The sequence below is a fragment of the Dasypus novemcinctus genome, chromosome 25 (genome assembly GCF_030445035.2).
Source record: "Dasypus novemcinctus isolate mDasNov1 chromosome 25, mDasNov1.1.hap2, whole genome shotgun sequence".
Classification (NCBI taxonomy): Eukaryota; Metazoa; Chordata; class Mammalia; order Cingulata; family Dasypodidae; genus Dasypus; species Dasypus novemcinctus.
In genome coordinates, this window is record NC_080697.1 from 41,840,716 (window position 1) to 41,864,274 (window position 23,559).

Genomic DNA, 23,559 nt, shown 5'->3' on the forward strand with positions numbered 1-23,559 from the left:
AAAGATAAACCTATGAATATACCCCAAATAAAATGAAAGTATAGTCCCAGAGCTAGAAAAGAATTAGTAAGAATTTAGTGCAGGCCTCTGAACCAAGGGGTTTCCTCCAAAGTCACACATTTTGTTGGGGGTGGGGGTGAGGTGCATCGAGATTGGAAGAAGAATCCAGTTTCTTTTTTTCTTTTTTTAAATTTATTTCTCTCCCCTTTCCCCTCCCCCACCAGTTGTCTGCTCTCTGTGTCCATTTGCTGTGTGTTCTTCTGTGTCCGCTTGTATTCTTGTCAGTGCACCAGGAATCTGTGTCTCTTTTTGTTGCATCATCTTGCTGTGTCAGCTCTCCGTGTGTGCGGCACCATTCCTGGGCAGGCTGCACTCTCCTTCGCGCTGGGTGGCTCTCCTTATGGGCACACTCCTTGCGCGTGGGGCTCCCCTATGCGGAGACACCCCTGTGTGGCAGGGCACTCCTTGCGCGCATCAGCACTGCGCATGGGCCAGCTGCACATGGGTCAGAAGGCCCGGGTTTTGAAGTGCGGACCTCCCATGTGGACCTCCCATGTGGTAGGCAGATGCTCTATCCGTTGAGCCAAATCCGTTTCCCAGAATCCAGTTGCTTGATTTCCCCACCCTGTGGACTTCCCACACCAGGCCACTGCCCTAGAAAAAGCACGGGCTTCAGGAGTGGCACATCTGATAAATACATGGGAGCTAATGCCTCTGCTCTGAAGAGGAGCACAAAGATGGAGAAAAGCTTGATGAGCATTAATCCAATTAAGACACAATCTGATTCCACCCTACACTCCCCCCCACTCCCCCCCCCCGCCATGCTGGGCTGTCATTTTAGGGAAAAGAAGCCCCCCACCAAAGTCCCTAGCAAAGGTCTTCCTTACCAAGGATCTCACATATTTCTTTTTTTTTTTTTTTAAGATTTATTATTTTATTTATTTCTCTCCCCTTTCCCCCTGTTGTCTGCTTTCCATGTCCATTTGCTATGTGTTCTTCTGTGTCTGCTTGCATTGTCAGGTGGCACTGGGAAACTGCATCTCTTTTTTGTTGCGTCATCTTGCTGCGTCAGCTCTCCGTGTGTGTGGTGCCACTCCTGGGCAGGATGCGCTTTTTTCATGCAGGGCAGCTGTCCTTGTGGGGTGCACTCCTTGCATGTGGGACAACCCTACGTGGGGGACACCCTTCCATGGCATGGGACTCCTTGCGTGCGGCAGCACTGCACGTGGGCCAGCTCACCACTCGGGTCAGGAGGCCCTGGGTATCGAGCCCTGGACCCTCCAGATGGTAGGCGGATGCTCTATCAGTTGAGCCACGTCCACTTCCTCTCACATAAGATTTCAAGAACTCACACCTACTACCCTCTACCTTCTGGCCTCTGGTGCTGACTGTGCAAACCAGTCTGCTCCTGTCCCATTTCATCGCAGTGACCTGGGATGATCCCACATATTAACAGTCCTCTGGTCGAATGCTGAGCAGGATCATCTTATGTCTTTTCTCCCTGCCTAACTTCTCTTCTTTCTCCTGAAAAAAAAAAACCCCCAAAAACCAAAGGCTGCTCATAGTGTTTTCCTGTTCGCTCTTGTGTCAGAACAGGCTCCCGTCCTGCCTTGACTTAGGGGGTCTTTTCTGGAAGCAAGGACTCCTCTTCCCTGCCCCTCCCCCTGCTGCAAAGGACGAGTGTGTGCGTTCAGCCACAGTGGAGGTCTGCGGAGGAGGAGAGCTGCGCCAGCCGCCTCTGCTGATTTAGAAGGGCTCTGGGGCGCGCTGGGAGTTCTCGGAGCCCTTCGAGGTCCCCTCGGGAGCAGGCGTCCCGCATGGCAGCTGAAGGGGGGAGCAGACTCTTAGGGGCCGGGGTGGCGCCGCTGCACCGTGGCGAGAGGCTGGCATCTGAGCCCGACGCGCCAGGCTTGCGTCCTCTCCCTGCCACCATTTGGCCTCGGGTAAGTGACTCACCATCCTTGGGCCTGGCTTCCTCTTCTGGAAAATGGGGGTAATAAGTGCCTGCCTCGTCGCGCAGCTGTGAAGACTGAAGGAGTGAATTCCTGTGACGCTGCTGGACAGGCGCTCGGCCCGCGGTCAGCCCTGCGGATCGGCAACGGCGGCGGGTGTGTCTGACGTTGAGCCCCCGCCTCCCCACCTAGGGGAGTCACCGGGCTTTGGGGGCCGAAGATTTTCTCCTATCTCAGAGGAGAATTAATAAGACTCGACTCGCAGGCAATAGGACAGATCGCCCAAATTTGGGGGACCAGGCCCCGGGAGTTGGGGGAGTGGGGAGCCACTTGACCCCCCAGTTTGGGTTTTCAGAGAGAGGCCGAGAGATGCGCCCACTGGGACACTCTGCGCCGGTGTCGGGGCGGGTGGGGGCCGCCTGGGGACCTTCTCTGGGAACCCCAGCTTGGTCGGGAGGATCACATCGCCCCCAACCTTGGCCAGTGAGGAGACAAGCCGTTCATTTGACTTAGGAAAATCCGCGAGGCTGGGTCATTTATTGAACAGGTACTTGTTGCCTGGTTCTGGCTGCCTTTTTCCTTTTTCCGGACAGGAGCCTCCGGCCTGTGGGAGTTTACTCTGTTAATGCGGCCACCCCAACCCTAATCCTCCCCTAAAAGCCCTTCCCCTTGCCTCCCCCTGGGCTTCCAGTTCCTGCCCCAGTTCAAATCTGGATCTGGCAGGTATGCCCACCGTCCCTCTTTCTTCACTTGCCAACCCCAGCTCGTCCCCTTGCCCCCCGCCGAGCCCACGCAGCCTGCCCACCCCTGGAGGGGACAAAGCGGAGAGAAAGAAACACACAAGTTCAGCCCCTGCAGGAGGCTGGGGGGTATGAGGCAGAAACTGCTTGCCACCTCCCAGTTGTAGGAAACCAAGCTCCTCTGGGGGATTTTTCTAGAAAGGAAGGAAGAGACAGCCCCATTCAGAAAAGGGGTCATTGGTTTTACGCCCTGGCGCTACCCGGGGAGGTGGCCAGACCTCGGGGACACGTGGCAGAAGCTGCGGCCGAGGCTCCGGGCAGCCTTGGCCTGGCAATGACTCCGAGGCCGGCCTCGGCAGCAGGAGCCTGCCGCGCTTTGCCTGCCGCGCTTTGCCTGCCGCGCTGGCGGTCAAGGCCTCGCAGCCCAGGGCTCTCCCCCTTTATGGGGACCACAAGGGCACCCCAGAATGAATACAGCCCCACAGGATGTCCCCTTGGAGTCAGATTTGAGCTGAATTAGAGACGCCAGAGAAATCAGATGTTTCTTGTGCACGACGCCTCATCCCTGCTGCGGGACAGTCTGCCCTTTCCGGCACTTAGCGGTTATGAAGCGCCTGCGTGTTTGTGGCAGGTCGTTCGCAGGTGCTAGCATTCCGGTTCTGTTGCTCCAACGAAAGGAGATGAGGGATGAGAACACTTGGCTCAGGGTTTAGCACAAGGCAAGTGCTCAATGTTAGCCTTTGTTACTTGTGCTTTAGATTACTCTAAAGGCCATGTTGTATTTTGCAGTCCAGCAATACTTTCATATTTTCCAAAGTACTATGCATTGCATTTTTACACACTAAAAAAAAAAAGCTTATTGTTTCCATATTTCCTTCTATTTCCTGCTGTCTGCTGTAGCAGCAGCTTCTGGCATTTAAGCAAGCCAAGGACCAATAAACCACCAAACCACCAAATAGAAATGAGAGAGACCCTTGTCAGCTCTGCCTCCCAAAGCACCTGTTGCTTTGCTTCCCCAATTCTTTTCTCAGCACCAAACACACCAGCTTCATTTCTTGCATCTTTTTTTTTTTCTTGTTTTTTTAAAAGATTTATTTATTCCTGTCATCCCCTCCTCAATTGTCTGCTTTCTGTGTCCATCCACTGTGTGTTCTGTGTCTGCTGTCTTCTCTTTAGGCAGCCCTGGGAACCTATCCTGGTACGTTCTGGAGTGGGAGAGAGGTGCTCGATTCCTTGCACCACCTCAGCTCCCTGGTCTGCTGCTTCTCTTATTGTCTCTCCTCTGTGTTTCTTCTTTTTGTTGCGCCATCTTGCTGCACCAGCTCTCTGCTCAGGCCAGCTCGCCTTCAGGAGGAGGCCCTGGGAATCGAACCCTGGAGCTCCCATATGGTAGACGGGAGCCCAGTGGCTTGAGTCACATCTGCCTCCCTTCTTGTTGTTTTTTCATTTATTTTTTCTTAATTTCTTGTATCTTGAACTTCCCCACCTCCAAAGCGGAAAGAGTGGAGGACAGGAGAAGCTGTCAGTCGATTTTTGCACGCCTGTGCCATGCCAGGCACTGTTTAGAGGAGTGGTGTGGCAGTCTGATATGGTTATGAATTCCAAAAATAGATATTGGGTTGTTTGTAATCTGGGCTGTACTTGGGCGTGATTAAGTTTGATTGGGCCATGTCATTAGGGCCTTGAGTCCACACCCCTTGCTGGGTGGGGACTCACAGATAAAAGGCATGGCGAAGAACAGAGTTGAGGGTTTTTGATGTTGGGGTTGGATGCTGAAGCCTTAAGCTGGAGCCCTGGAAAGTAAGCTCACAGAGGAAAGAGAAGCCAGCCCTGGGAAGAGAGGAACCCTGAACCCAGAGAGAAGCAAGCCCTGGGAAGGAAAGAACCTTGAACCCAGGGAGAAGCAAGACCCTGGAAGGGAGGAACCCAGGAAGCCTGAGCCCTCGCAGAGGTCAGCAGCCGTCTTGCTCCAACACGTGAAAATAGACTTTGATGAGGGAAGTAACTTATGCTTGTGGCCTGGTATCTGTAAGCTCCTACCCCAAATAAATACTCTTTATAAAAACCAACCAATTTCTGGCATTTTGCGTCAGCACCCCTTTGGCTGACTAACACAAGTGGTTTTCAAAATGTGGTTGCTGACTACTCGCATCAGCTTCACTTGGGACTTGTTAGAACTGCAAATTCTCGGCCCCACCCCAGACCTAATGAGTCAGATCCTCTGGGGACAGGGCCCTGCGGGGGACCCTGATGCACACTCAAGTGTGGGAGCCCCTGGTTTGGAAGCAAGGGATCCAGCCTCGAACATGTCAGACAAGGTCCCTGCTCCCCTGAGTTTACGTAAAGAGGCAAGAAAACAAACCTGCACATAAATAAGCCCGATCACCGGAGATGGTAGTAAAAACTACGGAGGAAAGAAAACAAAGTAACTGGTGGGGAACGGGCTGGTCCTGCTTTGAGCAGATGAGGCAGGCTTTCTTGAACACGTGGCCTCTGGCTGTGCGTAGGTGTGTGTGGGGGGGGCACATTTCAGACCAGAGCGACCGTGAACGTGGAAGGCGATACCTGGGCTGGGGCTTCCTGGAGCCAGCACTACCCTCCCGTCGCTTTCTTGTTCTGTGAGGCCGCGTCCTGGCAGTCCCAGTTGGCAGAGCTAACCAAGAAAAGAAGCCACAGGGCGGGGTCTGACTCCTGAGTCGTTTATCAGCTGGGCGACCCGAGGCGGGTCATCACATCTCTTGGCTGTAATGCTGGAGACCCAATCCTCGGGCTGCCTCAAGAATTCCTGGCAAGTTTGACCTAAAGTAAGGGGGAAATGGAAAGGAGAAATGAGTTTATATGGCTACGAGTTTCTAAAAAAGAGTCTGGAGGCTGGCAGAAGGTTTGCCCTCATGCACAACTGAGCAGAGTCAGAGAGACAGATAAAGCAGATACAACCCCCAGATATTGGTTCCTTTGAGGGCTAAAGAGACCCATGGGAGTTATGGTCATGGCCGATGGGGTTAACTACCAGGGCAGATGGCCCCTCTTTGGAAATGGTGTTTATGTGTGATGAATCTGGACTCAGATGGGATCTCCCTTCATAAGACTTTCATGCTAATGTGCTGGAGGTGCAGTTAATGTTGGGGTTTAAGATATATTTAGGGGATTTGAATCTCTGGACTGACAATGTGATAGCCAGATCCTGAGCCTCAACAGACTCCAGCACCTACAATCTGATTTATTGGACTTACCACACTCAGCTAAGATGGAGGTGAAGAAGGACAACCACCACACCATGGAGCCTAGAGTGATTACAACTGAAAATGGGAGGATTGCCTCCAGCATCCAGGTGGAATCTGAGCCTCCTCTTGACATAAAGGTGCAATGGACACAACCAATCCAGTGTCCACATAGAAGAGGTGGCATTGGATTGGGAAAAGTGGACATAATGGACAAAGGGTATGGGGAAAGGCAGGAAGAGATGAGAGGTGGAGGCGTCTTCGGGACATGGAGCTGCCCTGGATGGTGCTTCAGAGGTAATCACCGGACATTGTAAATCCTCACAGGGCCTACATGATGGAATAGAGGAGAGTATGGGCCATGATGTGAACCAATGTATATGAGGTGCAGAGGTGCCCAAAGATGTACTTACCAAATCCAATGGATGTGTCATGATGATGGGAACGAGTGTTGTTGGGGGGGGGGGGGAGAGGGGGGGTGGGGGGGTGGGGTTGAATGGGACCTCACATATATATTTTTAATGTAATATTATTACAAAGTCAAAAAAAAATAAAAAAATTAATAAAAAAAAAAAAAGAATTCCTGGCAAGGGAGCGGGTGTAGCTCAGCGGTTGAGCACCTGCTTCCCATGTACTGGGTTCAATCCCCAGGACCTCCTAAAAAAAGAGAATTCATGGGAAGATCAAGGTCAATTTAGACGAAAAAAATTTTGTAAAAATTATCAATTTAGAAGACAAGCGAAATGTGCCTTTTTTTTTTTTTACATGTTTATGTTAGTAGGTACATTAAAATCTGTTCTTTCTCTCCTTCCTAATCTCACGCTAAAAGCTTTCCTTTAAGAAGTCTTTACCAACAAAGCAGTCTTTAATGAATTTTCCCACTCGTAAAGATATCTGGAAGGGGTTTCCTGTGAGTCACTTTGGTCCAGAAAAGAGAGGAGTAATGGTCAATTCTCACATTAGGATCCTTGTACTTTTCTTTCTAAAGTGGACCATTTGGGTTTTAAGTCAGATATTTCTTCACCCAGGTCATTAGAGTCCCAGAATAGGTAGCAATGTGTTTGAATGATTCAAAGAAGGTTTGAATTCTTCACATCCTCCAGAATTGTATTTTTATTCCTCTAGCACTTGTGATCAAAGTATACAGTTCTTAAACCTGCAAATCGTTGTTGCCTCCCATTAGAAGCACATTTGTAAATGCCTAATTATTCTTCTAAGCTATATGGCTTTAACAGCTTGCTTGATCTTAAATGACAACATTTGAATCTTTGATATGAAGGGTTCAAAATAGGCCCCACCAACCCTGAGAAGGGGAAAGTCTGTCTCTGTTATGTTTGCTGTAGACACAGGAAACACCAGGTAACCAAGTGGCCAAGCACCTTTTCCCAATCACAGAAAAATAGCCAACCCTCCTCTGGCTCCATCCCATATGCCACCCGCTGAACGGTCTTCTTTCTGTGAGAGGTGGTGTACTGAGTGGGTTGGCAATAACAAATGCTCAATAAAATTAATGATAGGTGCCCAATAAACCTTACATTCCTTTTCTCTCTCTGTTTCTCTTTCCTTGTCTGTCAAAGGAAAATAATAATGGAAAAAAAGTGAAAAGACATAAATTCAAGTGCCGTACTAGTATAAGGTATATTTTTTTGCTCATTGTCTGCTCATTGTTTTTTGCTCGTTGCCTGCTCATTGTTTTTTGCTCATTGTCTGCTCGTCTTGCTCACTGCCTGCCTATTTTCTGTTCATTGTTTTTTCTTGTTGTCTGCTTGTTGTTTTTGCTTGATGTCTGCTCATTGTCTGCTTGTTGTTTGTTTGTCTTCTTTAGGAAGCACTGGGAACCAAACTCAGGACCTCCCATGTGGGAGGCCGGTGCTCAACTGCTTGAGCCACATCTGCTCCCTCTGTAAATGCTTTTTAAAAATTAAAAAAAATTTTTTCCCTGCAAATGTCTCTTGTCCCCAGTGATGGTACTGCCTGGGTTTTAGGAAGGTGCAGAGAAGATAGTATGATAGAAAAAGCAATGTACTAATTGCCAATAATGCTGAACTCTAGACTTTCTTCTTCCCCTAACTAGTTCTATGACCCAGGGCAAATCCCTCAACCTCTGTGGCAAAGGTGAGTGCTAATCGTCCACCAACTCCCACTTCCGCTTGTGTAATAGGAGACTTCCTGAGTGTCAGCTGGCACATGACTGCTCAGCTAGAGACCACCTCTCCAAACTCTTTGTAGCTGGGTGTGGCCATGTGATTGAACCTGGCCCATAGCATGTGGGAGGAAGACACCTTATGATGATGGGAATCTCACCCCATAAAGCTGAGCACCTGTGAACTGCCTGCGCCTTCCCTCTTCCCATTGGCTTGGAAAACAGGAGAACTGGGAAGGGGTCATGGCTCAACTGATAGAGCATCTGCCTACCCTATGGAGGGTCCAGGGTTCTACACCCAGGGCCTCCTGACCCGTGTGATGAGCTGGCCCACGTGCAGTGCTGATGCGCGCCAGGAGTGCTGTGCCACGCAGGGGTGTCCCCCACGTAGGGGAGCCCCACGCGCAAGGAGTTATGTGCCCCACAAGAAGAGCCGCCCCGTGTGAAAAAAGGCGCAGCCCACCCAGGAGTGGTGCTGCACACATGGAGAGCTGATGCAGCAAGATGACACAACCAAAAAAAGGAAAGACGCAGTTTCCCAGTGCTGCCTGATAATACAAGTGGACGCAGAAGAACACACAGCGAATGGACAGAGAGAGCAGACATTGGGGGGGGGGGGGGGGGGAGGGGGGAGAGGGAGAGAAGTAAATAAAATAAATCTTTAAAAAAAAAAAAAAGAAAATATGAGAATTGTAACTGGCATGTTGGCTCCAGAGGTGGAAGCTGTGTGTTGAGAAGGCAGAGTTGTCCTACCAGCCTTCAACTGCCTGTTATTGAACTGTTACGTGAAATAGAAATAAACTCTCGTTTAAGTCACTGTATTTTTATGCCTCTTTTTTAAAAAAATCACAGCTTTGCCTGTACCTAACTAATGCATACTATTTGTGCCTCAGTTTTTTTCATTCAACAACGTATTGAATGTTGAGATTCCAGTCTTCTTTCTCTCACTGTGTTTCCAGATGGCTGGCAGCCAGCCTAATTAATAACTTCCAGGCAGGAGACTGGGAGATCCTTCTCTTGGGAATGTGTCTAGACTATAAAAAAAACAAAAACAAAAAAGCCAACCAAACAAACAAAATCCACCTAAAGGCACTGATATAAGAGATTCCCCAAAGAAAGGACCCTAAAGAAAACAGTCTTTGGATGTACAGGGTGGAGGACGGTTTGGGAGTCTAATTGCTTCTTTTTAAAAAAGTTTTATTATATTTTTATTTATTCTCCCCCTCCCCCTGCCACCAGTGCTTGCTATCTGCTCTCTGTGTCCATTCGCTGTGCGTTCTTCTGTGTCTGCTTATCTTCTCATCTTCTCTTTAGGAGGCACCAGGAACCAATCCTGGGACCTCTGACGTGGGAGAGAGGCACCCAATTGCTTGAGCCATGTTGGCTCCCTGGTGTGCTACATCTCTCACTGTGTCTCCTCTCTGCCTCCCTTTGCTGTGTCATCCTTCTGCGCCAGCTCTCCGCGGCGCAGGCCATCAGCTCTCCACAGCACAGGCCAGCTTGCCTTCACCAGGATGCCCTGGAAATAGAACCTAGGGCCTCCCATATGGTAGACGGGAGCCCAATTGCTTGAGCCACGTCAGCTTCCCTAATTGCTTTTTTTTTTTTTTCTCTCTCCCCTTCCCCCTGTTGTCTGCTCTCTGTGTCCCTTCACTGTGTGTTCTTCTGCATCCGCTTGCATTCTCAGCGGCACTGGCAAACTGTGTCTCTTTTTTGTTGCGTCATCTTGTTGTGTCAGCTCTCCATGTGTGCGGCACTATTCCTGGGCAGGCTGCGCTTTCTTTCCCGCTGTGCGGCTCTCCTTGCGGGGCACACTCCTTGCACGTGGGGCTCCCCTACGCGGTGGACACCCCTGCGTGACACGGCACTCCTTGCGCGCATCAGCACTGCACATAGGCCAGCTTCACACAGGTCAAGGAGGCCCGGGGTTTGAACCGTGGACCTCCCATGTGGTAGACGGACGCCCTAACCACTGGGCCAAGTCCGCCACTAGAAGTGTGTTTAGAGATAGCACTTCATTTAGTCATTCCCTCATCAAATATTGATTGCATCCTCACTATAGGAGGGGTGTGATGGGGCACATAAAAATGTGTAAGACACGACTCTGGCATGCAAGTAGGTTATGGCTTAGCAGGCGAATAAGTATATCATACACAAAAAGCTACGTTACTAGGCAGGATAAGTTCTATTAAGTTCAGAGCTGTGTGAGCAAAATTCAGGGGCAAAATGTCAGAACAGTTTTGAGATGTGTTTTAAGATGATTTCAGAAAAGCTTTGTGGAGGAGGCAAAAGTTGAGCTGGGCATTAGAAAGAGCCAGGATTTCAAGGTTAAGTAGTGCTGCTTAGAAGAAGAATCTACTGCACTGAAGGAGAAATTATAGCTTTAGAAATAAAATGTGTTGTCAGTGAATTCAACAAGGTAAGACTAGACTAAGATAACAAGGAATAGACCATAGAAGGTTTACAGTCTCAAGACCACGAGAGCGAGGGGAGACCTAAGGACACAGGGGAGGGCTAAGCGACACTGAAAAGAGCCTGCCCCGCTGGCACCCACCGCAGGGAGGAGACCTTGCCGTATGTGCTGCTACAGTGATATTCTAACGAGGCAAACCGTATGCAAATAAGGCAGATGGGGATCTCAAGGACGGAGAAAACCCGTAGTCGAGCTAATGCCCTCTCGGCAGGAAGAGGTCACGTTTGGGAGGTGAATGTGCAGCAGGAAAGAACGAGATGACAAGGCTTGGTCTTGAATTTAGATGCCGGGGTCTTCGCTGGCCCGTGGACTGGGGAAGCCCGTAGGGTCGCCTCTGACTTGTCAGCCCAGGAGGCCTCAGCTGTTCTTTTGTGTTTTTTGCCTGCGTTTTAGGAAGGCAACCCTGTAGGGGCAGAGCAGCGGAGTGACTTGGAGATGGTGGTCAAGGGCATTTCCACGGAAGGGACCATCCTGAGCACAAGCCCCGAAGAGGGAGGCCTGGGAGCAGAGGAAGGCCGACGTGTTGGGTGGTGGAAAAGGCATTTGGAGGAGGGAGAAAAGCCAGGTCAGGGCCGGGTTATGGGGGTCTTGAATTGGCTTCAGTCACTAAGTAATAGGACCCTGTAGCAGCGTGCTGTTATTTATGGAGTCCAGAAAGAAGTCGAGGTTATGTTTGCAAAGTGGTCGGTGCCTCTGGCGTGGCAGCCCTTTGGCTGTAATAGATTCAGCTGAGACGTCTGATTAAAATATGTTAAGATTAGGGCTCTGTCCAACCACGTCATTAGAGTGGGACTCAGAGTCGAGCCCTGGCCCCCTTGGGGTAATGAAGCAGACTCACAGGGAAGCAGACGCGCAGCAGCAGATGCGCAGGAAGAGGTGCTCCATAGTCGCAGCCCGGGAGAAAGATGAGCCTGCGCCTACAGCTGACCCCGTGGAGACACCGGAGGCACCGAGCCCGGAAAGGAACAAGCCCCAAGGCGAGAGACGAGGCTTGCGCAGCTGGGATGGGAAGAAGCTGGGACCACGGAGCCGTAAGAGGAAGAGGAAGGCTGAGCCCTTGCCGGATCGCCCGCCATCTGGCGTCAACGTGTGGGAACAGACTTTGGGTGAGAAAGTTCCTCCTATGGTACCTTGAGTGGGACTCTTTAGAGCCTGGTAAGTGTAAGCTTCTACCCCAAATAAATACCCTTTCAAAAAGCTGACAGAGTTCTGGTACTTTGCATCAACACCCCTTGGGCGGACTAAGATAGACCCTTCACAGCGTGGGGCGGGGAAGGGAGGCAATGCGAGTTGGGGTGGGCGGGGTCCAATGCCCCAGCAGCACTCGGTCACCAGCTCTAGGGGGCAAATCTGCGCCTCGACCTCAGGGCCGACCTCAGGGCCCGGCTCCGCGGAGGGTGGTTGGCAGTGCTGGTCAGCTGTGACGGGAAGACTCAGCTCAAAGGCAGCTCTCCATGGCCTGCCCTAACATGGACCTGTGAAGACATTTGTGCCCACAGGCCTCTTCTCACCCGAGGATAGAAAGAACAACCCTGACTCCACATCTCCGCCATCCTTTTTCTTTTTTTTATTTCTCTCCCCCCAGTTGTCTGCTCTCTGTGTCCATTCGCTGTGCCTTCTTCTGTGACTGCTTCTAACCTTATCAGCGGCACCGGGAATCTGAGTTTCTTTTTGTTGTGTCATCTTGTTGTGTCAGCTCTCCATGTGTGCGGCACCATTCCTGTCGCACTGGGCAGCTTTCTTTGGGCTTCCCCTATGCAGGGACACCACGTGGCACGGCACTCCTTGCGCGCATCAGCACTGCGCAAGGGCCAGCTCCACACGGGTCAAGGAGGCCCGGGGCTTGAACCGCGGGCCTCCTGGGGTAGACGGACGCCCTAACCACTGGGCCAAGTCCGCTTTCCTTGCCATCCCTTTTCAGTCGGCTGAAGATGCATTTGAGAGCACTCGGTGGCCTCCCTCAGAGGGAGCCTCCTCGACGCGAGGGCACCAGGATTTGGGGGAGTATCGCCCCCTGGTGGCTCTTCCCCAGAGTGGCAGGAGACGGCCTCGAGGGCAGCACCAGGTAGGATAACTTGAGTCTGCAAAGCCACTCCCCAGAGAGCTAGAAGGAGACCCTACCCAACAGTGAGCTCAGCTCTGACCACCTTTTACGCTACAATAATGTTTTTATCTTCTAGCACCCTCAATTACACCAAGGGGCTCTGAATCCAGGGGCACACTAGAATTTAGGGAAAAGCGTCACAGCCCTAGTTAGAATACTTCTCACAAGGCTTATCAGCTGGAGGGCAGCAATTTCCTTCCCTTCGGGGCCCTGAGTCCGTGAGTCTACGTTGTCTGGAAGACAAGATGTGAAATAAGCACGTGAAGGACTGGAGTGACAGTGACAGACAGAAAAATCAGTGTATTTCACTCACAGGTGGCCCGTTCAGGTTCTCACTGCGAGTTGACTCACCAAATCAGATAATCAACAATAATCATTATTTGATTTTGTATGGCATTTTACATTCTCTTACAAAACCCTGTGAGGTAAATAAGTATTATTGTTCCCACTTTACAGAGGAGGAAATTGAGTCTCAGGCAGTAATGTGATTATGTCTGAGTTGACTCAGCAAATAAATGCTAAAGCTAAAATACTGATTTATCTATTTATTTATTTAATTAAATCGGTGTTGCAACTTACTCCATTAATACAAGATAGTAACTACAATAACAATAAAACTGCTTTGGCCTGTGGCTTCCTCAATCTTCAAAGATTTGGGATGATGTCCGCCCTGAGTGTAAAGCTAAAATCTTAACCCTTATGAAACGAATCCCTAAAATCGGTTATTTGTGAAAGAGAACTGGAAACTATTTGCAGGTGTGCCTATAGTCACGCATCTGTATACACAGGTGAAGTAATGTCATTTTACAAACAACTCCAGGAATTTAAAAAAAAAAAGATTTATTTATTTTTTCATTCCCCCCTTCCCCTCTTCCTGCCCTGCTGTTTTTGCTGTCTGTGTTGTCTTCTCATTTTCTCTCCTCTAGGATTCACCGGGATTTGATCCTAGAGACCTCTGATGGGGAGAGAGGTTCCCTGTCAATTGCGCCACCTCAGTTCCTGGTTTCTGTGGTGCTTCGCCTTGACTCTCTCCTTGTCTCTCTTTTAATGCGTCATCATCTTGCTGCAGGACTTACTTGCGCGGGCACTGGCTCACCACATGGGCACTCGTGTGGACACGCTTTCTCTTCTTCTTTTTCACCAGGAGGCCCCAGGGATCGAACCCAGGTCCTCCCTATGGTAGGCGGAAGCTCTATCACTTGAGCCACATCCGCTTCCCTCCAACCATCTTGATGGTCTAATTCCTAGTCCACAGCCAACCAGACAGGAAAAAGGGGCAAGGTAAATGGCAGGCTATAGGCATGCATGATCCCAATAGCCAAAAGTCATAATTTACACCTAAAATTCAAGGAAAAATGAAAGCGGAAAAACAACCAAAAATTTAGTGGTCATTTAATTTAGGGATAAACAGTTCTAAAACTCCAGCAAGCCTCACAGCCATATTACATAAAAAATAAAATAAAACAATTCATGTCACAATCACCGTCGAATTATGAAAAAAGGTCAATTGTGTTGTGAGTAGTCTATTTGGGAAGGCAAGGGAAGATGGCCAACTGCATTGCGCACTGCCGGGAGAAGACCCCTTTCTGAGAAGGCTTTCCAGAGGACAAAAACAATCGACCTGCAGGGGTTTTTCTGAGAAAATGGAACAAACCCTACAGGGTGGCTGATAAGCAACATACCACAAGGTGATAAAACTAGTTTAGGGCCAGTAGAGATAAGTTATCAGAATGGACAAACACAACATACTAGTCGATGTGTCTCTCCTTCTCACTTGCTAAGATCCCCCTGCTTAAAATGGAAACTTCATGCCAGCCCATCAGAACATTTCCCCACTTGCTAGGGCGTTCGCCCACACGAGCTTCTCTTCACCCCCTCGTGGAGCTTCCTTCTGCATTCCAGTGGGGTGCTGCCCAATTCACGAATCGCTCGGGAAAGACGTGAGCTCCTAAATTGCATGAAAAGTTTTTCTTTTATCCACATTTTAGGAAAGTCTCCTCTAAAATGATTAACATGGTATGATTTGGTGTTTAAAAGCCATCTAGCAATGTTAGTTTCCAAAATGACTTTCCCAGTGGGATCGGGCCACATGAGAGTTTATTTTTCTTTTGAATCAAATTTTTCCTGTCATCTTTCCATTAAGCCCTAGAGTACAACCAGGGAGCTGTGACAGCTGTCAGGCAGTGAGGGGCGGGTAAGAGGCAAGGGGAGGTAGAATCAGGAGATTAAGAAGGAGGCTGTACAGAGTTTCTATTTCGGATGATGGAAAAGTTTTGGAAATGAATGGTGGTGATGGCAGCACAGTATCGTGTACCGAATGTACAGCAATGAATTGAATATGGCTAAAAAGGGAAATTTTATGTGACTACAATACAATTTTTAAAACCACAACAGAACTGTAAAAACAAACAAGAAACAAAAAAGACAAGAAAAAAGAAAGACGCTGCCACAAAGTTAAAAAAAAAGAAGCAACTGCTGGTTTGGTTCAGCCACCAGGTGCCTGTCAGTGTGGGGGCAAGCAGTGGGGCACGTGCCCCCTGGGAGAATTCCTTAAAGAAAGAGGCAAGAGGCAATGGATGGACCAGCCAGTTCAGTTAAAGTAAAAGCCGAGCCCTAAGTATTCCCAGAGGGAATCACTGTATAGCAAGTGGTGCTTCCATCAGAAGGAAAAGGTTAATTTACGTCAGTGTACTCTGTTTATTGACCTAACTCGGTTACTAAAAAAAAACATCAAAACACAACCTGGTGCATCCCTTGGCCAAGAGGAAAGTTGTCACCTGGAAATGTCTTTCCCAACAGCACTAAATAAAAGAAATTATTTTATATGCAAAAGAAATAGAGTGGGGGAGTTGTAACTCTACGAGAAGAAACCCAGGTTCTGTTTCCAAAATGCAAACCATTTCTCAGGAATAGAACAATGAGTCTATCCCAGGATAGGTGATTTCCGGTCATGACCTAACTAGAGCACACTCGGGTACCAGCAGTGTCCCAGGCATTCAGCAGAAGCTCAGATCACACCCACATCATTTACAGGCTCAGGCAGCGCCCTAATGACTCTCACTCAACTCCCAGCTCCACTTCCCGGAAGCCACACTGCACGTCTGTATTTTTGAATAAAATTTGGGAATGGGGGCTTGATTTTACTGAGCCGGGCGCTCTGCTAAGTGCTTTCAATATGTTATATCCTTGTTCCTTTCATCAACCCTCTGTGATAGGGATCATACTCTCATTTTTAAAAAAGGGGGTACAGAGGCTTAGAGTGATTATGAAAATTGACGAAAATGAGAAAACTAGTAAATGGCAGGCTGTGGTTTAACTACCAGTCTGCTCTTTCCTGGGTGCGCTTCAGGGAATCATGGGGCAGAAGCAGAATGTGTCATCAAGTGTGGTCTAGAAAAATCTGGGACAGGAGATTCCCATAATCTGAGCCTTTGTCCGCAGCTAGGGCTGGGCACGGTCTCCCTTGGGCACCGTCTCCATTGCTCTCCAAAGCGCTTCCCCTTTCAGCATCCCGGACTTACCTTTGCAGTTCTTATTATACAAAATTCAGGCCTAACTCGGGGTACGCCAGGGCTGGAGGGAGCTCCTAGTGGGGGTACATCTGCCGCCCCACGCTGCCAAAACCAGGTGCCCTAAACCCTTCTCGAGGGTTCTCTCTCGTTTAGGGAAACCTTCGGAATAAAATGCATTTAAATCCATTTCCATTTTAAACACACCCAAAATAATATCAAGCAGCCACGCCAGCCGCCCAGCGCCCGCGGCCTGCGGAAGGCGGGGGTCAGGCCCCGGGGCGGGAAAGGGCCGAGGCTTCCGGGCTGCCCGGGCACGTCCCGGCGGCGGCGCCGCCCCAGGGGCGCGAGCGGGGAGCCCCGGGCCCCACCCCGGCCCCCACCGCGGCCCCCACCCCGGCCCGCCCCGGCGCCGCCGCCCCCCGCGCTCGGCGGCGCTGTCTCCCCGCGCACAGCGAGGCTGCCGGCGGGAGCGAGCCGGGCTGTGGAGCGCGGGAGGGTGGGAGGTCCCCGCTCACCCCGATTCCGCTCGGACGAGGCCGGAACCTCCCCGGCTTCTCCCTCGCCCGGGGCCGCGGCGCCCCCCGGAAGGGGCCTCCCCGGGGTCCGCGCGGCCGGCGGCGCAGTCCCGGCCTCGCCCACCAGGGGGCGCGGCAGCCCCGCGCGGGGAGGCCGGCGGGGGGTTTTGACACTTTTTTTTTCTTTCGGAGAAGAAGGAGAGAGAGACGCTTCTCCAGTGCGTCTGCATCTCCCCCGCTCGCGGCTCTCTCCTCCCAGCCGCCTCGGATAGCTGGAGGAGGAGGCGTGAGTAAGGCAGGGGACACCGAGCCGGGCAGGGCAGGAGGCGGCAGGAGAGCCCCAGAGCGCCCCCGCCAGCCCCGCGCGCCCCTTCGGCACCCCTCCTTCCCGAGGCTGACACGTTGACACGACTGTGGGGGGCGGCCAGCGTGTTCGGCCAGGATGGGAAGAGTGGGCGCTTCCTTCCCTTGAGCTTTTTATTTTAGGAGGTGCCGGGGATTGAGCCCAGGAGAAGCAGGCGCTCAACCACTGCGCTACGTCCGCCCCCCTCTCCCCCCAGCTTCTTACCCTCCTCCCCGTCTTACCCCGGCGGGAAGCTGAGCCAGGGCAGGCGGGTAACCCCGGCAGGCCTGTGTGCCGGCAGCGGAAGGCCAGCTCAGGCCCCTCGGCCGTGGCGGCCTCGGCGAGGCTCCGGGAAAGCAGGCTGTGGGGCAGAGAGAGGCCAGGGGCGCTGGGACAGCGGCCTGACGGGCCTCAGGGGGCAGCGCTGTCGCCTGCTGGCCCGGGCCTGGCCCTGCCCGGCTGCCCCTGGCCGGCGGGAGCCAGGCGGAAGGTGTGCCAGGGTTGTGCCACCTCTGCGCCACAGGCACTGCCCCAGCAGGGCTGCGTTCAGCTCCTTTCTCCTCCTCGGCCTCCAGCCCCCGTGCCCACTCCCGGGGGCAGAGGTTTGGTTTAGTTTCCTCTCACGTGATGGTGTGAGAAACCTGCAGGAAGGTTTCCTCCCAGTGTGGAAGCTGCTTCTCTCTCTCTTTTAAAGATTTATTTTATGTATTTATTTCTCCCCCATTATTCATGGTTTGCACATTCTATGTCTGCTCCTCTTTTCTTGTGTCTTTAGGAGGCCCCAGGAACTGAACCTGGGATCTCCGATGTGGGAGGGAGGCAACTCATTGCTGGAGCCACCTCCATTCCCTGCTTTGTTGTGTCTCTCATTATCTTTTTCTTCTTGTGTCCCTTGTTGCATCATCTGTTGTGTCAGCTTGACGCCCATCGTGCTAGCTTGTTGTCTTTTTTTTTTAAGATTAATTTTTTTGAAATTTCTCTCGCCTTCCCTGCCCACACCGCCCCCCACCAGTTGTTTGCTCTCTGTGTCCATTCACTGTGTGTTCTGTGTCAGGTTGTATTCTTGTCAGCGGCACCCGGAATCTGTATCTCGTTTTCTTGCGTCATCTTATTGTGTCAGCTCTCCGTGTGTGCGGTGCCATTCCTGGGCAGGCTGCACTTTCTTTCACGCTGGGCGGCTCTCCTTACGGGGTGCACTCCTTGCGCGTGGGGCTCCCCTACGCGGGGGACACCCCTGCGTGGCAAGGCACTCCTTGCGCGCATCAGCACTGCGCATGGCCAGCTCCACGCGGGTCAAGGAGGCCCGGGGTTTGAACCGCGGACCTCCCATGTGGTAGACGGACGCCCTAACCACTGGGCCAAGTCTGCTTCCCTCGTTGTGTTCTTTAGGAGGCACCGGGAACCGAACCAGGGACCTCCCATGTGGCAGGCGGGAGCCCGATCGCTTGAGCCACATCCGTTTCCTGCTTATCTCTCATGACTAGACGTGTGTGTGTGGAGGACCTGCTTCGGGCTCAGCACTGGGCGAAGTCCCAGGGGTGCAGAAACAAAGGACACGTCCCCGTCCTTGAAGCTCGTGGGCTCGGCGGCCTCTGAAGTGACCATGCTGAGGCCCACGGGGCCCTATCAGGCAGGGGCACGGGACAGTGGGGCCACCCCCTGGTTTCCCTGGACCGAGGAGGGCCTGGGCTGCGGCACTTTCAGCGCTGACACCAGGCGGGTCCTGGGCAAACGTGGGTGAGCGGGTCGCCCCGGTGGAGCCTCGAGGCGGAGGCCGGTGGTCGGCCCTGCTTGGGAGGTCGCGGCCAGCTTCCGCGGGGCGGGGGGACGGAGCCCAACTGGTCAGCATAGCAGAAGTGGGCAAAGGCCTGGAGCTGGGGGGGACCTGGGCGCCGGAGGGGCAGGTGAGGGGCTGGGGAGAGAGGGACCGTGGGGCCTCTGTGGTGGCCGTGGCCGGGACGGCGCAGGGCTTGTGGTCTTGGGGCACGTCCAGGGCCTCAGCCCCGGGGTCCTTGTGACCCTGACCGTGGGGCCCTCTCGGGGCATCGGCAGGGACTTGTGTCTCACGTCCGCTCCTGCTGGCTGCTGGAGGCAGGTGTTGGCGTGTTCTGTGCCAGGGAATCCCAAGTGGGTGCAAAGAGCAAAAAACTGGTTTTGTGTGATCTATGTATCTTTAAAAATAAAAATATTAAAAAAAAAACAACAGAACACGGGGCTGCCTGGTGGCAGGTCTCGGCACGGTACTCCTTCCAGAAGAAGCACATGCCCGCACGCATCCCCAGCGCCCTGAAAAAGCGACAGGGGCCTTTCCTGAAGTCTCTCGAAGAGGAGGCCGAGGGCACAGAAGAGAGCCAGTGGAGTGACAGCACACAAGGCAAAACGTGTGCAAGTCTTTATGCAGCTCTCCCTGTGCACCCCACGCCTTCTGGTGGCTGCTTCCCTAACTGGAGTTTTTTCCAGAAACTTCCCCACCCAGCAAGGGCTGTCTTCAACCCTCCTTGCCCCTGATACTTGCCCCTGCCTGGAGCAGGACTGGATATTTAGGGAGGCGCTCCCTCTCAGGGGCCAGCCCCACACGCAGACCCCGAGAGCAAGGGCCTCGGTAAAGTTTGCCCCCAGGGAAGCGGATGTGGCTCAAGCAGTTGGGCTCCCGTCTACCAGAGAGGAGGTCCCGGGTTCGATGCCCAGGGCGTCCTGGTGAGGGCAAGCTGGCCCGTGCAGTGAGCTGGCCCATGCGGAGGAATGGTCTGTGCAGGAGTGCTGGCCCACATGGACAGCTGGCACAGCAAATTATCATTATTTTTAAAAGATTTATTTATTTATTTTTATTTCTCTCCCCTTCCCCGCCCTACCCCCTCACCCCCATTTGTCTCCTCTCTGGGTCCATTTGCTGTGTGTTCTTCTGTGTCTGCTTGTATTCTTGTCAGCGGCACCAGGAATCTGTGTCTCTTTTTGTTGCATCATCTTGCTGTGTCAGCTCTCTGTGTGTGCGGTACCATTCCTGGGCAGGCTGCCCTTTTTTTCACCCTGGGCGGCTCTCCTTACGGGGTGCACTCCTTGCGCGTGGGGCTCCCCCACGCGGGGGACACACCTGCATGGCAGGGCACTCCTTGCACGCATCAGCACTGCGCATGGGCCAGCTCATCATGCGAGTCAGGAGACCCAGGATTTGAACCCTGGACCTCCCATGTGGTAGGCCGACGCTCTATCCGCTGAGCCAAATCTGCTTCCAAGCAAACTGGCACAACCAAAAGAGACCCAGAGAAGAGACGCAGCAGACCAGGGAGCTGAGGTGGCGCAAGAGAATGATCGCCTCTCTCCCACTCCAGACATCCCAGGGTGGGTTCCCGGTGCCGCCTGATGAGAAGGCAAGCAGACACAGAAAAACACACAGCGAATGGACACAGCGAGCAGACAATGGAGGAGAAATAAATAAATAAATCTTAAAAAGCTTGCCCCTAGCCACCGGGCTCGCCTCCCCCTCGTCGTAGCACCGGCTTTCTGGGCTGACTCTGCTCTTCCCAAGCAGCCTCATGCTTCTGCCAAGTCTCCCTCCAGCTCTTACCCCAACCCCCACGACGAAGGCGCAGGAGGACAGTGGGGCCAGCAGGGACTTCCCCGAGCAGCACAGGGGCCTGGACCGTGCTAACACTTTTGGGCTCTCGCACACACACGGATCTCGTCCTGGCCGGCATGCGCAGATGTGGACAACCTGGTCCCGCCTGTGAGGACTTCCCAGGTAAGCCAGGAAGCTTTAGGTGAGCACGTGTGCAGCCGAAGGGAAGTGAATAGGTTCTCACCGTGTGGCGCAAGCGTCAGGTTCCGGAGGTGCAGACGCCCTGGCGCCGAGCAGCTGGAGAAGGCCCCAGGGAGCAGCTGGAGAAGCGAAAGGAGCGCTGAGACCTCCTCGGGGACCTGCCGCCGTGACTGCTGGGGCCTCCGCTGCCTCGGAGGCGCAGGGCAGTGATCTCTAACGTTCAAAATGAGGGCTCCGAGCCCGCCAGGTCCTCAGTCGCCAGCCAGAGAGTCACTTATGTGCATGCGCCCCCACCGCGAAATGCAGTCTGCGGGCCACATCGTCCAGCCCATCTTCCCCAGCTTTGTGGAGATGACGACTCACCCACAGCTCTGGGAGAGCCAGGGGTGTCTGCAAAAGTGCCCCCCAGCTGAATCTGTATTTTCCTGAAGGACTGCAGAGAACAGGCCATACTGCTGCGGAGAGCAGTGGCATCGCAGCATGAGCCTAACAGTTTGGCCACCGCGGGAAGATCAGGAGCAGATTATTTAAGGATTAGCCTGGTTTTGAAAGGCTGGGTTCACGGTTGAGCAATGGGCCTTCCTTAAGCAGCAGCAAGAGTCAGAGTCCAGGGAGGCGGACGTGGCTCAACAGATAGAGCATCTGCCTACCACATGGGAGGTCCGCGGTTCAAACCCCGGGCCTCCTTGACCCGTGTGGAGCTGGCCCATGCGCAGTGCTGATGCATGCGAGGAGTGCCCTGCCATGCAGGGGTGTCCCCCGCGTAGGGGAGCCCCACGTGCAAGGAGTGTGTCCCATAAGGAGAGCCGCCCAGTGCAAAAGAAAGTGCAGCCTGCCCAGGAATGGCGCCGCCCACACGGAGAGCTGACACAGCAAGATGACACAACAGAAAGAGACACAGATTCCCGTGCCGATGACAAGAATAGAAGTGGACAAAGAAGAACACACAGCAAATAGACACAGAATGCAGACAACTAGGGTGGGGTGGTGGTGGAGAGAAATTTTAAAAAAAAGTCTAAAAAAAAAAAGGCAGGCTCCATAGCGTTCTGTCCGCAGCCCAGAGATTCCTCCAGGGCTGTGCTTTGGGTTGAGAACCCAGAGGCCCTTTGCGCCCCTGTTGGGTTCTCCTGGCGTGACCTGGGAGGCCGTGAAGCCAAACTGGAGCTTAAGGCCAAGGGCTACCCCAGCTTGCAGATAGACTGTAATTAAAGGGCAAGGTTTTTTCCACTGCCATCTTAGACACACTGGGTTCATAGAGTTTTATTAATGTCTTCCCAGCTGGAAGTCCGGCTTCGCCTGCTGTACGAGGGTGGTTAGGGCGCCGTGTGGGAGTGGGGCTGCTGGGGACTTGCGAGGGCTGGGTGGAGAATGAAGGCAAGAGTGCCCTCTACCGATGGGGGTAAAGAAAACGGGAGCAGGGGACACGTGGTTCACGAGGTTGAGTGCCTGCTTCCCACATGGGAGGTCCTGGGTTCAATCCCTGGGGCCTCCTAAATACAACAATAAAAAGCAAAACAGCAAGCAAACAAAATGGAAAAAACCAACTCGGGAGCCGTTGTGGCTCAGTGGTTGAGCACTGGCTGTCCACATAGGAGGTCCTGGGCTCATCCCCCGCCCTGGTAATGGGAGGGGTGTGGGGTGTGGGGTGTTCCCGTTGTCTCAAACCCCTCATCAGGGGAATGTTTTGGACCCTAAGGTGTGCGGAACGGGGGGAGGAGCCAACACTCTGCTTCCTCACCCTCCTCCAACCAGCTCCCCCCCCAGCCCACGCCCAGGGCTTGACAGGGTCTCCTTCCCTCCAACAAGCCGGAAGCCGAACACGGCACCTTCCCTTCCACTCCCTGCGTCTTGGGGTCGTCGTCTTGGTAGATGGCACCCCTTCTCTCAGACACCCAGACCAGACACCTCAGGATTGTCTCCCACACTTTCTTCCTCACTGCCTGAGTCCCCGTGCTCTACCTCAAAGAGGTGTCTGGTGTCTGTGAACGCTTTTATGTTTTCACACTCTTGGTAAGATTTCTTTTTTTTAAAGATTTATTTCTCTTCCTCCCCCTGTCGGCTCTCTTGTGTCCATTTGCTGTGTGTTCTTCTGTGTCTGCTTGCATTCTTGGTGGCACCAGGAATCTGTGTTTCTTTTTGTTGCGTCATCTTGCTGTGTTAGCTCTCCGTGTGTGCTTTTTCAGGTGGGGCAGCTCTGTTTGTGGGGCGCACTCCTTGTGTGTGGGGCTCCCCTACGTGGGGGACACCCCTGCATGGCACAGCACTCCTTGCGCACATTAGCACTGTGCGTGGGCCAGCTGCACATGGGTCAAGGAGGCCCTGGGTTTGAACTCCAGACCTCCCATGTGGTAGGTGGATGCTCTATCCGTTGAGCCATGTCCGCTTCCCTCAATAGGATTTTCCCAGCCTCCAGTGCCTCTCTGTCTTCAACACAGCCGCACAGTTTTTAAGACTTAGGTAGACCCATGTCATTCCCTTCCTAAAACACTCTTAAGGATGCCCACTGGTTATATACAATAAATTTCAAAGGTATGAGTTTGGCGTTCGGGTTGTCTGTGACCCTGCGCCAAGACTGCTTTCCTGCCCGAGGTCCTGCTCCATCTCTCCAGCCTGCTCCACTGAGCTGCCCAGTGTCCCCAAACCTGACATCCACTTTCTCACCTCTAGGCGTTCCTTATGTCATTTTCTCAACCTGGAACACATATTCCTCAATTCTCTACTCTGAAAAATTGTGTTTTTCTTTCTCTTTTTAGCCTAGAAAGGAAAAGAGGATTGACTTGCTGGCAGGAGACCAGAGAT

At 52.6% G+C, this 23,559-nt stretch overlaps 1 long non-coding RNA gene across 1 annotated transcript; it reads right to left on the reverse strand.

Moving 5' to 3' along the window:
* Positions 1 to 13,456: 13,456 nt before the first annotated feature.
* Positions 13,457 to 16,749, reverse strand: LOC131276000 (uncharacterized). The gene is made up of 2 exons (XR_009183473.2): positions 16,661 to 16,749; positions 13,457 to 16,304 (listed from the first exon to the last, which is right to left on the reverse strand). It is a non-coding gene; the product is annotated as an uncharacterized lncRNA (long non-coding RNA).
* Between the last annotated feature and the right edge of the window lie 6,810 nt (positions 16,750 to 23,559).